Below are 15,191 nucleotides of genomic sequence, written 5' to 3' on the forward strand. Positions count from 1 at the left end.
AATTTTTATTGAATTAAATCAAGAAATAAGGAAATCGGATTTGGATCGGGGAAAGTCGAAAATTATCAAATAGTCATTCCGGTCCGTTCGTATTAGTACGAGGTAAGTTCATAAGTAAATAAATATTGTTAAATTTGATTGTATATGTATTATATGTGCCGAATTGAATTATAATAAATATACATGTATATGCCGAAATGAATTAAGCATTGGAGAACTAGACATGAGCTTGAATCGATCGAATTACTACATCTGAAAGCCCCGTATGAACCATAGGAATAGTATGGGATACACATGTCATGACATAGGATTTCGATGTGTGATTTCGTGTAAGACCACGTATGGGACGTTGGCATCGATTTGAGATTTACGTGTGAGACCATGTTTGGGACATCGACATCGTATATGATTTCGTGTAAGATCTGTCTGGGACAGTGGCGTCAATATTTGATTACATGTAAGACCACATCTGGGACGTTGGCATTGTACGAGCTTTCCGAGCAATCCGAGTATCCTTATTGATTCTGAACGGTTTAACGGGTAATATCGAGAAATGAATGATTATGTAAAAATGTATCCGATTAAGGTACGTGTGATTTGTTTATGTAATTTAGAAATGAAAAGTGAGTATGTTTCAAATGACTATATGTGAAATACATGACAATGAATGATGAATGTATGCAAATGAATTATGAGTAAGTGAAATAGATGTAATGCATGAGATTGAGACGTGCTTTTGTGCAAGTGAGTATGAACAAATGAGCTAGATGAATCAAGTATGTATGAGATTTATATGTTCATTGAGAAATGAGGTAAGTGAGGTTACTTTATGTAATCATATGAATTTATGAGTGTGATGAAGGTATATGTGGTTAAGATTTGTTAAATTCAGCCTAGTTAAATTGAATTATATATATCATTAGGTTGATTTATTTGCTCATGGCTTGCTAAGCTTTTAAAGCTTACTCTGTGAGTTTTTCCTATGTTTATAGAGTTTCGGAGACTTGCTCGGGTTGGAAGTCGTAGGAGACCTCATCACATTATCCAGGTTTCGCTGCGGTAAATAAATGTTTTGAGATTACAGTTATGTGCCATGATAGGCTAGTTTTGATATGTTTAGTTTTGAAATTTGTATATATGTATATAGCCATACGAAAATGGCTTGATCATGATACTAATGTTGGTATATATATTCGATCATGTTATAAGCTTAATCTGGAGGTATGTTTTAGGTTAAATATGTTTGTGATGTTGGTTATATGATTCGGCAATGAGAAATGTTAATGATGATGTATAATCGATCATGAAAGTAGCTCATTTTGGAAGTATGATTTACGATATATTTTGTGTGGTGGTTGATTATATAATTCGGCTTAAGTGAGATAAATATAGTTGATAGATGTATTTCGGTTGTGGCTTATTATTGATTTATTTTGGAGGTATAATTTGTCTTGTATAAAGGTTTAAAAGTGGTAAATGATGTGTTTTTGATATAATACATATGCTCACAGAAGTTAAGTTATGCATGTGTGATAGCTTGTATATTGAATGTTAAAATACAGTTTGTGATGGTAAAACATGAACATGTTTTGTAAATTATTTGATGGTCATTTAGGTACAGTTATGATGGTACAATTAGCTTTGATTTGAAATTGTGAAATTGGTTGGATTATCAGAGGATAAATTTTATGACCAAATATATGGTTTAAAGATCAATTGTGCATATGTATTTTGGAAATGGTAAAGGATGTGTATTTATATTTGGCTAACAATAGTAAAAATATACTTATACATGCCTATGATATGTTTTGTTCGTGATTTTGGTAATTAATGGTTAAGTTGTTAAGTTAAATGCTTGAGTTTAAAATGTGCCATATATGTGATTTATGAATTCGGTAAATAATAGATAGGTATTTTGGATATTTCATTAGTTAAGCGGTATTCTAATTATGGTATGATTTGATTCGGCTCTTATGTATAAAATTGGTAGTTATTATTTTGGTAAAATGTGCATAAATTGGTAAAACCAAATTTTATACTTGACCATTATGTGATGTTGTTAATGCCGTATATAAATATTAATATTTAATAAATCCTGTGGGTTGGTTTGACTTAGTAAAATGTGAAGAAGTGCATATTTATAAATAGTGTTTTTGGAAAGTAGTTAATGAAATAGATTTATATGAATGGATGTCTTAATATATGATTTGTATATGAAATGAATTATACTTGGTTGTAAGTTAAGCATTCGATTTCCATGATTCATTGGTTATAATGTTTGAATATTAATTTGGGAAGAGTATGAATTATAGAATCGAAGCATGTTAGGTTGGTTTAAAATTATACTAGATGAATAGTATTAAAATGATTATATTATTTGGTACTTGAATTGAAATGAATGTCTGTTCTGAGTTGTGTTTTGATCGGTAATGCCTCGTAGCCTTAATCCGACTACGGACACGGGTTAGGGGTGTTACAGATAAATGAAATTAATATGAAAAGATTTATGATTATTAGTAGTATTAATTCTAACATAATGTGTATTCTTCGATGTTGAAATGATTCAACGGATATATATTGTGCATATGAATGAATATGAGACTAATACGAGTTAGTATAGATATGTACATGTGCCTTAGAAGCATTGAATCGATAAGAATTATGAATTGTGAATTAAACTATGTGAAAGAATATAGGATAGATTAGCGAATCCTTATGAGTTACATTATGAAATGGTAAATTGCCTTAAGTATGTTATATTAAGTTATGAAATGGATAACGTATGTGTGAGGTAATAGAGGTGGTCTAACCACATGTGTGGCACTTAGTGTGCGAGATATTGAGTATTTGATATATTACCATCGTTTAATAGGAAAATATGATGATACGAGGATATGTAATGATACGGATCAATTTAGGTACTTGTGATGAGTTCGACAAGTAAGTGACAATTGATAAATTCATATGACAAGAAAGTGAAAGATTATAAGTTCATATATGGTGTACATGATTGTGCTAATGTGATAAGCATTGGATTGAAAGAAGCTTGTTTATATTTACTTATTCTTCTTTAAATTATGAATGAATAATAAGATGAATGTATTAGCCGTATGAGCTTACTAAGCTTTATAGCTTACTTGTTTTCTTTTCTATGTTTATAGTGTTTCAGAGGCTTGCTCGGGTTGGAAGTCATCGAAGAACACATCACACCATCCTGCTATTGTTTTGGTACCTTTATGTTTTGTGATTTTGGTTATATGGCATGTATAGGCTTTGTGGTTATTTGATAAGTATAAGTAATTTTGGCTATTGTTGCCTTTATGTTCAATATGTGATTAGCCATGAAATTTGGCCTGTTAATGATGTGAAGTTTATGTATGGTGGATGTAGCATATGAATGATGTGTTGATGCCTTAGCTATGGATGTTTTGGATGTATGTTTATGATTGGAATAGTGCTAAGTTATGTTGTATAAGTTTGTACTTAAAAAGGGTGGCAAACTGGCTTGGTAAATAGCATTATATTTGTCCATACAGTTAGACACACGGGCGTGTGTCTAGGCCGTGTGTGACACACGGTCTGTCCCATGGGCGTGTGATCTGGTCGTGTGTCCCCTGTACCCTGAATTTTAGATTTGTATTGGCCACACGAGCAGAGACATGGCCGTGTGTCTTAGTCGTGTGAAAGACACGGCCCAAGCACATGGGCGTGTGATGCAGCTATGTGACTTTCATTTGCTGATGACATCATAAACAAAGAGTTACACGGGCTGAGGACACGGGTGTGTGTGACCACACGACCTACCCATACAGGCTTATCTCGAGCCACACGGGTGTATGACCTTGTTTTGAAGAAAAAAAATTTCTAAGTGTTTCAAAGTTTCCGGTTTAGTCTTGAACCACTTCCAATGTATGTTTAGGGCCTCATAGGCCCGTATAAGGGACAATATGCATCTGTATGAATGGCTTTGAATTGAATGAATTTTTATGCCTCGATTTTGTACGATTGGTTATGTTTAAGTTTGATAATGCCTCGTACCCTATCCCGATATCGAACTCGGGTAAGGGATGTTACATTATTAAGCTGAAATAGGATAATAAGACTATGACTGTGTATGAGGCCAAATTTCTAAGGTTGAACAGTTATGCTCCGGGTATGGTAGCTACTGAGTAGGATAAGAGTCTGTGGATTAAGGATGGATTGAGGTATGATCTTAAGGTTTAGGTTGCACCGCATTAGGAGAGACTATTTGAGACATTGGTTGAGAAGACTCAGATTGTAGAGGAGGTTAAATGTGTAAAAAGGAGAAACTGGATATGGATAGAGCTTAAAGTAGGAGGGATTCAAGCCCTACTAGCTCGTTCTCACGACCTTTGATGTAATAGTCCGGTTTTGACCTTAGTCAGAATAGTGGTTTCGGGACCACAAATTCGAGTTATAAAAATATTTTTATATTGTTTTTCGTGCCTATTATAAGTGAATTGACATGTGTGAAAATCTCGTGTGAAAATTTAACTGTTTGTGTGCTTAATTTGTAAAAGTGACCTAATCGCATAAAATGTAAAAGTTGAGTGCTAGATGTTAAAGTGCATGTTTGAGTTGGCTTTCTAAAGTAAGGGTCCTTATGTTGTTATTTGTCCATTGGGAATGTTAATAGACTAAAACAACCATTCATTAAAAGGTTTTATAATTGTTTATAAAAGGGCAAAATGGGAAAATGTTTATTAAGTAATTAAAATAAAACAAAAGCATGGAATTAGCCATTTGTTCATGCTATTCCACCGAAAATACAAAGAAAAAGAAAAGAGAAAGCTCACTTAGGGTTCGACACTTTGAATTGGTGAATTAGGTATGTGTTTTGCTCGGTTTTTGATAATTTATATGTTTTTGTAATCGTTGTTTCGTATACTATCGAACCCATGCTTCAATTTACAATTTTGCTGATGATTTTGAAATGTGCCATTGATGAAAATGTGAGATTTGTGATGTTAGTTGATAAATTATGGAAGCTTGTTGTTGGGTTTAAATGTTTTGTTTTTGGATTTTTGATGAAATTGAGTAATTTGGGGTAAATTGTGAAAATATTATTTTGAGGGACTAAAATGTGAAATAAATGAAATGAGTGGACTAGTATGAGTACAAGGAGAGTTCGGCTAAGCTTGTGTATATGCAAATTATGTGTATTTTGTGATTTTGTGATTTTGTGAAATAGGGACTAAAGTGTCGAATGTGAAAATGTGAGGGCTAGTTTGCAAAATGTTCTAATTGTGTACATATGGATTGTTTTGAATTATTTGGTGAATAAAAGGGTTAATTTTGAATACATTTAGATCAAGAAAAGAGGAATTCAGACTTAGACCGAGGGAAATCGAAGATTGTAGAATAAACAGTCCGAGTCGACAAATTCCGAGTATGAGGTAAGTTCATACTTAAAATGTGATGTTAAGTAAGTTTTGATGCCTTTATTCTACATGAGTTGTATATAATTGAATTGGATAATATGGTGATGAATCGGAAGCTTTGGCACTAAGTGTCCGATTTAAACTAGCTTTGGCACTAAGTGTGCGATTTAACTAGCTCCGGCTACTTGAGGCACTAAGTGTGCGATACCGACTTAGTCTCGGTTATTCGAAATGGCACTAAGTGTGCGGAAATATTTATCTTCGACTAACCTTATAGCACTAAGTGTGCTGATGTGTAAAAAAAAACAAATAACTTATGGAAAGTCTTATAACATTCATCATGAGGTAAGTACAAAAGTGAATAAGTACGGGAAGCTTCAGGTATGTATAATGCCTAAGTGATAGATGATGTTATGTATATGAATCATTAAGTTAATATAGTTATATGGATTGAAATTTTGCAAATACTCATATGTTATCATTTTATGTTTATATACTATGAATGTTTTAAGTACGAGGTTACTAAGCTTTTGAAAGCTTAGTCTGTGTGATTACTATCTGTTTTACAGTTATCGTAGCTACTGAAGGCTCGGGGATAGTCGAGGATCGTCACCACACTATCAATCTCATTTTGGTACTTTTGAAAATGTAAATATTTGAAGTATAGCATGTATAGGCTAGTAGTTGTGAAGTATGTTTTGTGATGTATATAGCCATGAGATTTGGCTAATTTGTGTTTGAATTCATATTTGATAATGGCTTATGATATGTGAGTCTTTACCTTTACAAATTTATGCGCGTCAGCGAGAAAAGATCAGCATATAGACATCATCTTGATGGAAATTCTTGTTAAATTACAACTATGGTATGTCTTAATTGGATAAAGAAGAAGGTAAGTTTAAAGAATAAATGATGTATGTTTTAGAATAAAGAATGGTTGATTGGGTTGTACATATATGTTTGCTTCCTTTGTTGTAGGTTGACCCATAATGGGTGGCAAGATGGCTTAAACCAAGCCTGCATTGTGCCACATGATCATGGGGCACGGGTGTGCCTTATGGCTGTGTAAGAAAAACAATATTCTATTAAGAATCACACGGCCTTCACACATGGGCGTGTCATATGGCCGTGGGCTAAAGTCATTAGCTAGCTAAATATCACATGGCCTTAGCACATGGGCGTGCCTATTGGCCGTGGGTGAAAGTCAGTATGGTTACCCTGATTTGACACGGCTGGTTCACATGGGTGTGTCTGATACCTGTGTAAGGCACACAGTCTGGTCACACGGGTGTGTGACCTTAACAGAATAGAAAAATTTCCTAAGTGTTGAAAGTTGTAAACATGTTCGTTTTGTCCCGACCTTTTCCTAATGCATGTTTAAGATCTCATTGACCTAAGAAAGGGAATCATGTTGATGTTTGACTATGATGCTATGATGTTTATGAAATGAATGCGAAGTGTTTAGATATGTTTGGTAATGTCACTTAACCCTAGTCCGGCGATGGATACGGGTTAGGGGTGTTACATTTGAAGTGAACCAAGGAGGGCAGATCACAGCAGAGTGTTGTAGAGGGTAGTGCGAGTGGTTCATCTAGATTGCGGATGATTCTAATTTGTGGGTACTGTGATAGACGACATCCGAGTGAGTGTTGGAAGAAGCTTGGGGCTTGTCTGAGATATGGGTCAACTGAGCACCGAGTGGAAGATTGTCCACATCTTGTTGGTCAGATGCAAGCTACGATTCAGATTTAAGGTTCTAAGCAGTTACCTCCAAAAGGTCGTGGTCAGGGTAGGAATAGTGATTCTAAAGTCGTAACTGGTGTAACAGGTACAATGGATTGAGGTCAGAGAGCACCATGTAATCGCCCATTTTCAGTGAAATCGAAACAGTGGTTTCGAGACCACAAATCTGATCTGGAAAGAAAATTTATTTTAATATTATTGCATGGACTACATTATGATAGGAATGTCATATGAAAATTCTGATAAGAAAATTTTACTGATTATGTGTTTAATTAGGGAAAGGACCAAATTGCATAAAATGCAAAAGTTAAATTCTAGTAGCTATAAGTATCAAATAGCTATGGAATTTAAAACTTGAGGTCCTTATATGGTAATTAGACCCTTAAAGAAAAGTTAGTAGATACTTTTGATGAATCATTCATGGAAAATTAGAAAAAGGTAACGACTAAATTGGAAAGTGGAAAAGTTAATGGATGATAAATAATTAAATAGAAATAATATCATTTTGTATCATCTTCATCCCCAAAAATTTCATGGAAACCCTAAGAGAGAGAAAGGAAACTAATCAAGCTTAATTAGGTATGTTTTCTTATCTTGTTTTTAGTAATTTTTATATTTTGAGATCGAGATAGCTTAATCTATCTATTTTGGGGATTAATTTGAAAAGATATCAAAGTATCAAAGTTTTTGATGAATATGCTGAAATTTTAAAATTTATGGTAGAAAATTAAAGGTTGTTGATAGATAAACAACTTTTACAAAGTGAATTTTGATGAAAATATGATTTAGGGATTAAATTGTAAAGATGTAAAAGTTATGGAAAATTTCTTAATTTTGTGAAATACATGTGCTATAAAATTTATATGAAAATTTTGGTTAGGCTCGGAATAATGATTAAATTTCATGAATCTCATTTTTCGGGCCTAGGGACGAAATCGTCATTTGTGAAATGTATAGGGGTAAAATAGTAATTTTACCTAGGACGTGAATTGAATTAAATTGGGTATAAAATGGATTAAATTGATGTTAAATTTATTTATATAGATCCTGAAAGACGTAATATTGAGTTGGATAGAGGAAAACAAAAGTTTTAGATTAGTAGATTTCATGTACAAACAAGTATCGAGGTAAGTTCGTGTAGCTAAATTGTGTACATTCTTATGTTTGAATTTGAATGTTGTTTATGTGAATTATGAATTTTTTTATATAAATGAAAATAGTTATATATTCAAGAATTGTTGAGTCCTGTTCGAATTGGTGAAATTCGATGGATACAAGTTTTTCCTGAATTGGTTGTGGTCTTGCATATGTTGCGGACACACCATGGCTTGACAGAGCATCCCATTATTAGCCCTCTCGAGCTTCCCATTATATAGTTAAGTGAGTTTCCGGTTATAACTCTTTGGAGCGTCTTAATAGGTTGTGATCCTACATTTGTTGTGGACGCACCTTAGCTTTTATGAGCATCTCGAATAAAGGCTCTTCGTGAGCTTCCTGTTAAATTGACTCTTTGTGAGCTTTCCGATAATGCTCGCCTGAATTTCTTGATATTGGCTATCCGACGCTTCCCAATATGGTTCTTTGTGTACTTCTCGATTATGGCTCTTATGAGCTACCCGTTATATAGCTCGGTAAGCTTCCCGATAGGCTCTTTATGAGCTTCCCGAAATGGCTTTGTGTGAGATTCCCTTTACAAGGCTCGAGAGTGTGCTTCTTGATTATGTGCCCTAATTGGGTATCCCTGAAAATGAATTGACGAATTATAGTAGTGTACACTAAAGTGTACTATATGAGTGTATCCATCGATATTTCAAATAAATTCAATGAGTAAAGTTCTGACAAGGCTAAACTGAACTTGAAATGATTTGTCATGGAAATGTACATGTAATATGGAATAATGATATGGAAAATATATGTCTATGAAAGTCATTAAATGATAAGCTCATCTGTGTTCTTGGTATTATGTGAATCACTTGACTAACATGATTTGGTGAAATTGTTTGGATGCATTATTATATGTTTATTTTAAATGTAAACATATGGTAAGTTAAATTCCTGTTATACGAACTTACTAAGGATTAAATGCTTACTAGGTTTTCTTTTCTCTATTTTATAGTGCTCGGAAGCTTGTAAAGGTTGGAGATCAGTCGGAGTATCATCACACTATTCTCCAACTTGTTTTGGTATAAACAGAAAATTTACTTTGACATAATGGCATGTATAAACTAATTTTACCAATGATAATATGTAAATGGATGTTTGTAATCTAGCCATTGGAATGGCTAGTAATGGTATATTTTGGTATTATAATATAAAGTTATATCATGTTTAATACATACATGTATAAGGTTTGGTTAAATTGATTTAGAGTAAAATATAAATCATCACAAGAAGGTAAGCTTTATTATATGATTATGTAATACTATTTCATATATATTAATGATGTTTACTTGATTTATATGACTTGAATTGGTTGGAAAATATATGCAAATGTTGTTGTAGGTTGAAGGTTAAATTTCGGTGAGAAATAGGGCTAGGAAATGGCCTTATTTTGTTCACATGGGTAGACACATGTCTTGACTGTGTGTGACACACAGCCTGGCACATGGGCATGTGATTTGGTCGTGTGTCCCTTGCATCTTAAAATTGAGAAACAGAATGATCAGAATTTGACACACAGGTGGAGACAAGGGCATGTGTCTCAACTATGTGTACTACACGACCTAGAATATGGGTGTGTGTCTTGTTCGTGTGAAACCTGCACCTAATTTATGAAAATTAAATTGACCACACGGCTTAGCACACGGGCTTGTGGCAGGCTTTGTGGCACAAGTCAGGGAGTTACACGGGCAACGACACGGGCTAGGATACGACCGTGTTCCTCACTTCAAATACCCACATGGCCTGAGACATGGGCGTGTTACATGGCCGTGTGAGCCACATGGCCTACTCACACGGGCGTGTAACACTTGTATATAAGAAAAATTTTGAAATTTTGAGAAAAGTTTTGAAAGTTTTAGAATATTTTTCTAAGTTCCCGATTTAGTCCCGACTTGATTTTAATATTTAAATTGGGCCTCGAGGGTCCATTTAAGGGACAATATATTAATTTCGTATATGAAAAGTAAATGACATGAATTGCATGAAATTACTTTGTAAGCTCCGGTAATACTTCGTGACCTTATTCTGGCGACAGATAGGGGTTAGGGGTGTTTCACACCGGGTCAGAATTCGACCAGGATTGAGGCTAGACAACTAAAACTGGTTTATACAGCTAGATGTTGAGAGAATTATGACACATTCGATGTCATTGCAGGTACCTTTACGATCCATTTTATGTTGTATTTTACATGAATTGATATCGGTTCTACTCATTCCTATGTTTCTAGTATGATGTCTGATAATTTGGGAATTGGGGTAAAAGAAATTTTTAGTGATATTACTATTGTGAATCTGTTGGGACAATTTGTGGTAGTGAATAAGCTCTATAGGAGGTGTCCGTTAGAGATTTAGGGTGAGGTGTTTTTAGCTGATTTGATGGAATTACCTTTTGGAGAGTTTGATTTGATTCTGGGGTTGGATTTTTTGATTGAACATCGTGTAAGCTTGGACTATTGTAAACTCAAAATTATATAAGAACTTTCTTGCAATTTTACCATAATAATTATATTAATTTTGAGTAATTGTTAATAAATTAAGTGGATTTTGCATAAATGTTAATATTGGACATGAATTTATGAAGAATGCAAAATTAAAATTTTAACTATGCGGTGGGACCATGGAAGATGAGATTAATATAAAAGTTGCATGGACATGCATGCATCCAATCTGTTTGGACGGCAAGACCATACAAAACTGGGTCATTAGGATGTTAATTTGACCCAATAAAAGTATTGCTACATGATGTACATGTCTGATTAATTATTGGACTAAAAAATCATTCAACAAGGAGGAGTCAAGCCCAATTTCGGCACAAGCATATGGCTGGCCAAAAGTTAGCTTTGGGATATTTTATTGGAGGTCCCTATAGTTGGAAAAATATCAGAAATCGGCACACCAACTTTATCTTTGAAACCATCCACTTCATGGCTAAAAATAGCAAGGATTTTAATTCAAAATGAGCATCCAAACTACATTTTTCTCCACAAATTGTGATTGGCCAAGCACATGAGAAAAAGAAGGATTTTCAAACTCTATTTTTAGTAAATTTACCTTTACCTTCACCTATAAATACCACACACCTTTCACCTTTCAAAGCATCCCTTAATCCTTCATCACTCATCCATCATTCTCTCTTCATAACATCCTTTCATTCTCTCTTGTTCTTTTCATTTCCATTCCATTTCCCCTTTCATTTTAGCCAAAAAAGCCTTGTCATGATCATTTCTTGGCCGACCACCTTGAGAAACCTTTAGCAAATGAGCAATGGGCGTATTGGAGAAGCACTTTAGTTAGAAAGATATGAAAGGGTATTGAATTGAATTGGCGTTTACTCTTTCCTCTTTGTTGTTTAATTTAAACATGTTTGCTAAGTGTTTATTCATCTTGCAATCAGTAAAGATAGCTTAATTTTGTTTAGCTAGGATGATTATGTTAATTCAATAATATTTGTTTGATTAATGTTTAACGTGTTTGTGCCTCAGTCGATCATGTTTTCAATTAAAATCAAGATGTATTTCATTTATACGTGATTGGATGCCTTCAGATTAGGTGAGCGATCCTAACCAGATGACGACTAATAGACACATAATTGAAAAGTGTAATGCTCAATTTAGATCATTAAACCTAAATAAATTAGAAGTTCATAATATCTTTAGTTAGCTGTATTATCTTGCATAGTTTTTAGGTTTATGTGATTAAACTGTTTCAAACTTAATTATCCCTATTGCCTCAGATAAACACTAAGAAACCCTTAGTTTAATATGATCAGTAAAATGCATGTTTCACTAAGTGAAAGATCGGGAAGGACTTAATTTGGTTTTCAAACTCATGAAAGATTAAATTGCCATGGGTTTTTCGAACACTGTTAAGTATGATGAAAATGAATGAAGTTGATTAATGTAATTATCCTACCCTATTCATGTTATTGATTGTTGAAATTGTGTTTTTGTTGTTAAAATCCATTCTTACATTTAGATAATTTGCATTTAATTTAATTGCATAAGGATCACCTTGCATCTAGGTAATTTAATTTAATCATGCACCACTGAAAATATTGTGTTTTTTCCACCAAATTTTTAACTTACATTTTTACAAATAATCTATTAACATACACAGTCTCTATGGATACGATAACTCATTTTACTTACTTATTACTTGAATGATTGTGTACACTTACACAAAAATCTCGTTACGAGTTTTTGGCGCCATTGTCAGGGACTGTTACCTTAATTATTTTTGTGAAATTATTCTTTGCAATTTGGTTTTTTGTTTTATTTTTATTTACTAATTAATTAATTATTTTTTCTTTATTATTATTCTTATTTTTTTCTTTATTGTTTAGTTTTTTTGTGATTTTCTTTTTAGATCTTCATGAGCATAGATCGAATCATCAATTTACTCCCTGTACACTCTGAAATCGAGTGGGCATTTAGATAAAGAAGATGAGAAAGATTAGCCCAGAGACAAGCCACATAAATGGACCTTGAGAACCAAAATGACATTTAAGGGAATGGAGCCGCTAATGCTCAAAATCTAATCCTTATTGCCGTTGATAGGGACCGACCCCTAAGGCAGTATGTCGTACCACTTCTTAACAAACTAAATTTGAGAATTAGGAGACTAGAGATTGAGGCATTACAGTTTGAATTGAAGCCTGTGATGTTTTAGATGCTTAAAACAATAGGCCAATTTAGTGGAATGCACACAGAAGATGTAACGCCCCAAATCCAGAAAACCCCTGTGAAATTATTTTTGTGTGTTGCGGCATGAAAGTATGTTTGATTTAGTGGTTTAGTGCTCTGCGAGAGTCTGGGAAGTCATAGGGTTAAGCCATGGCTAGAGAAAATTTTTTGTTCTTATTGAATAAACCCTTATTTTCTGATAGTAGGCTTCTTAAATTTATGTGGGTAGAGCATCTCATGAAAAGCATAATAGTCTAGTGGCATATGGCGTGTTGATATGCCAAGGGACTAGGGTTCGAGTTCTGTTGCAAGCAGGGAGTGTTCTTTTTACAAACTATCCTATAGGTGGTTGGATGGCATTGGGACTCTAGTGGTTGGACGGTTGAGGGGAGTAAGGGATCAAATAGCCGAATTTGAAGTGTAGTTGAGGGAGTTTGAATCGGTCAAGTGAGGAAAAAGAGGAGAGATTTGGGGAAGATAGGGGGAGTGGATCCAGGAGTGGGATAGAGGTAGTAGTTGACCGAATGTGGGAGTCCCCATTATGCCAATTCGGTCATAGGCTATTGGGGTGCCGAAATTGTGTTCTTTGGTTTTTCTCTCTTTTTCGTCGGTTTTCTTTCTAGCCTTCTCAGTGCATTTTGAGGTTTAGGCTAAATTGACCTTTGAAGAATACTTTCTTTTCCTTTTCAAACCCTAACTGAATACTCTTCTCTTCCAACTCGTGTTCTTTGGGTTGAGCATCCTTCTCACCTGGCTAAAACTAAACATTATCGACTTTTCTCTCAACTTTTTCTGTTGGCTCTATAGCTATTGATTGCTTCCCTTTCTTCTAGCAGATCGGTTTCTTTAAACACCTCTCTATGGATAATACTATTTCACCATCTTCTCTTTCGCTTTTGCTTTTGTGGTTGGGTTTGAGGACTTACGGATAATTGGTAGGTGCTTTGGGTTTCTCTTTTTATTTCTCCTCGCCTCGATGATCTTCAGTTAATATTTTCTCTTCTTTTCGTTTGCTGCTAGGAGTTCGATCGTACCACTTTATTCCTATGCTTGGCATTCTTTTGGCTTCTGGGTGTGTTTAGGCCTATTGTCCTCTTCTTTAAAGTGATCCTACATTTTTCGGTAGGTCTCTGTGTGACTACTATTTTTCGGCTTTCGGTTACTTTCCCTTTCTGTTGTGCTAATTCTATAGCTAACATTTCCTTTTACGGTCGGTTTTATCATGGGTGTTAGGTGAACAAAGTTATTCAGCAGTGGAGTGGTTTAACATTTGCGTTCATTCAAGGTAGGTATCTAAGGTTTTTGGGGAGTAGGTATTAAAGAGGGGGATGTTTTGCTAAGTTGCCAAATCGAGTAATGGATGGTTTTCATTAAATACAAGATTGTGCCGTGGACTCCTAACACCTTTCCCGCGGTTTCGCAAACAGGTATGTGTACCACACTACCATTAGGTGTGAATTGGTAGAAAAATCGAAAAGCCGAAAAGTGGGCTGTCGCCACCACTCAGGCATGTGGCCGTCTGTGTAGCAGGCCATGGAGTAAACCATGGCCGTGTGGTCGATGAGATAGGCCAATGGCCCATGGGCCCTTATGAAAAAATTACACAAAGTGTGGTAGATTGTAGGCCAGGCTATGTAAACTACAAGGTTAGGGCCATTTCTGGGCTAAGTGGGCCATATGAGAGTATGGACCCATATGGGCCCGTAATATGGGCTGAAGGCCCATTATCACTGTTTGATTATTAAGGTTGCATGGATCGCCTTAGACGACTGTGGACCTACTGTTGGGTCGGTAAGTATACTTAGACCTTATACTGTTGAAATGACCATTATACCCCTATGAGGTAAATTGACTAAAATACCCCTGTATTATGTATGACTGTTTTTTTGCATGGCATTTCTGCATACATGTATGATATTATGTTGCATTACATGGGGTGGGATATATGATTTTGGGGGAAGTGTACTGAAAGGCTACGAGCCTATTACTGCCAGCTCTACTGCAAATATTGTTTAGTACCGAAATCGGTACGACTTGGTGTGTAAGGTTGGGTGGGTCAATTTTATCCCCACATGGTGTGTAGGGCTGGTACAGAGATGGTGTGTAGCGGTTGGATTGGGTAGGATTATTTGTTTGCATACTGTACTCAAATGTGCTAAGGCCCAGACTGCCTCTGTTACTGAAAGGGGTTTAGGCCCAGACT

The sequence above is a fragment of the Gossypium hirsutum genome, chromosome A09 (assembly GCF_007990345.1).
Source record: "Gossypium hirsutum isolate 1008001.06 chromosome A09, Gossypium_hirsutum_v2.1, whole genome shotgun sequence".
NCBI classification, from domain to species: Eukaryota; Viridiplantae; Streptophyta; class Magnoliopsida; order Malvales; family Malvaceae; genus Gossypium; species Gossypium hirsutum.